Here is a 2,502-nt window from a genome sequence, read left to right on the forward strand (position 1 = left end):
TTTCACAATGGAAAACATGATTGCTCAGGAGAAAATTATTTATTGTCATTCAAGGATATATTAACAAAGTTAATTAATCTGTAGTTTAAATATATCTTATAATTGTAAAATGTAAAATGGGTAACACATTTTGAAATACTTTAATTAGAAGTTTCCAATTATGCATATCCCCAATAATAAGTGAAAAGAAAACTACGGTTGGAAATAGAAAACAAACAAACCAACAAAAAAACCACAACTCACCGAACTCCCTGCTGTAGTGTTATTTTTGACTTATAGCAACCCACATTGGATTTCTAACGGTAGAAAACATTGTATGGAGAGACTCCCAAACTTTCTTTTCTTAAAAATATGTGGCAGTAGGTGAATTCGAACCACTGACCTTTTGATTGCAACATTTAATAACATAGGTGCACTACAACATACATGCATTACATCACTGAGCTACTTAAATAAATAAATAAATTTTACAGATTTCGCATTTTAAGTTACTTTCTTTGGGATAGTATGTGTGTATGTGTGTGTTTCCAAATTATCTTTAGCTGAAATAAAAATGTGTACACTTACAATAAGATCTTATTTGAACTTATTGATGTGAAATTGAACAATATGATAAATCTATGTAATTGGTCCAAAGTAGATGACTTAAGGTACTGATGTGGCTTTAAGAGAAAGATTTTTAGCTTTTTTAGCAGAGTTTTGTTGTTGCTGCTGCTTTTGATATTAAAAGAATTGATTGAATACTAAATATTTATAAGAAGGGATTGATAAAATACTAAATGAGATAGTTCAATAAACAAATGCAGCTTTGGACTTGCACACTATCCTATATGAAGAAATTTGGAAGAGACGGAAGACAGCCATGTTGTCACCCATTTCAATGAAAAGAAAGCCAACAGAATTAGAAATAATTGAAATATGTGATTAATATTTTTGTGTACTGTAGAATTAGGACGGACACATATTTGACCCTCCTGCAGGTTTTCAGAGGTGGCTAATTGCTTAGAAATAGATTGCTCATTCTTCTCCCATGGAGCAGCTGATAACTTCTAAACACATGCCTTCAGGATTGAAGTGCAATCTCTTGTCACTAGGCAACAAGAGCTCCCTATCATTATTACATACAACTAAAATCTTGCTGAAGATTATTCAGATTGCTAGAATCATACATTCACAGAGAACTTCCAGAAATTCAAACTTGTTTCTGAAGAGACTATACAAGGAGGAATATCTTTGCTGACATAAGATAGATCTTGACTAAAAACGAGAATACCAAGAAGATGTTTACTTGTATTTATTGACTATGAAAAGAATTTGACTCTATGGATAAAATTAAGAAGAAAATTAGAACAGTTAACTGTGAATTTTCTTTTTTTCTTTTTTTTTTAAACATATGCTTAGATCAAGAAACAGTTGTCTGAATAGAAGAGGGGAATATTGTATACTTTAAATATCAGGAAAGGTGTACATCTGGGTTGGATCCTTTCCCTATATATATTCAATTTGTGTGCTGAAAAAGTAATTCAAGAAACTGGACTATACAAAGAATATAACATCAGAATTTGAGGAAAAACTAATCAACAAATTGCACTGTGCACATCACACGACATTACTTACAGAAAGTGCACACTGGAAGCACTTACTGAAGAAAACTAGAAGCAATAACCTTCAATGTGGATTACATTTCAACATCAGGGAAACAAAAGTCTTGAACATTGAGCCAATAGGAAACAACATCAGATTTGAATAAAAGATTGAAGTTGTTATTGATTTATTTTACTTAGATCCACAATCAACATACATAGTAGAAGCAATCAAGAAATAAAATATATATTGCATTTGAGAAATTTGCTAACAAAGGCTTTTTCACAGTGCTACAGAACAAGAATATCAGTTAAATATTAGGATGTGGTTGGTCCAAGCCATGGTATTTTCAACTGCTTCATATATGCATGTTAAAGCTGAACATTGAGTAAGAAACACTGAGGAAGGCTTCATGATTACAAATTGTGATGTTGATGAAGATAATTGACTATCTATGAAAGGAGCTATGCAATGTGAGGGTGGCTGAGTTTGACTTCTACTTACTTTATAAAGGTGAATTATCCCCATCAATAATATTCACAGTACCAAAATAGCTACAAGGTCATACATACCACCTCCATGCTCCTGAACATTTCTCTACCAATAATTGGGTCTGATGTTTGTTGCAAGATAAACAGGCTTTAATCACAGTTGTGAGGTTTATTAGAAAAATAGAATAGAGCATGAGAGAGACAAAGATCTCACAACGCAAGTCCAGATTTAGTCCAGAAGTCCTAAATCAGATTGTTGTTGTTGTTGTTATGTGCCATCGAGTAGCCTAGGACTCAGAGTGACCCTATGTACAACAGCCCTAAACGCCACTCTGTCCTGTGCCAATCGCACTGTCTCTGACACTCCCATCCCAATTATCCCAGTCACTGAATCAATCCACCTCATAGAGGGTCTTCCTCTCCTGCG

Source organism: Elephantulus edwardii, unplaced genomic scaffold (genome assembly GCF_000299155.1).
Source record: "Elephantulus edwardii isolate Elephantulus edwardi_28Jun2011 unplaced genomic scaffold, EleEdw1.0 scaffold00136, whole genome shotgun sequence".
Taxonomy (NCBI): domain Eukaryota; kingdom Metazoa; phylum Chordata; class Mammalia; order Macroscelidea; family Macroscelididae; genus Elephantulus; species Elephantulus edwardii.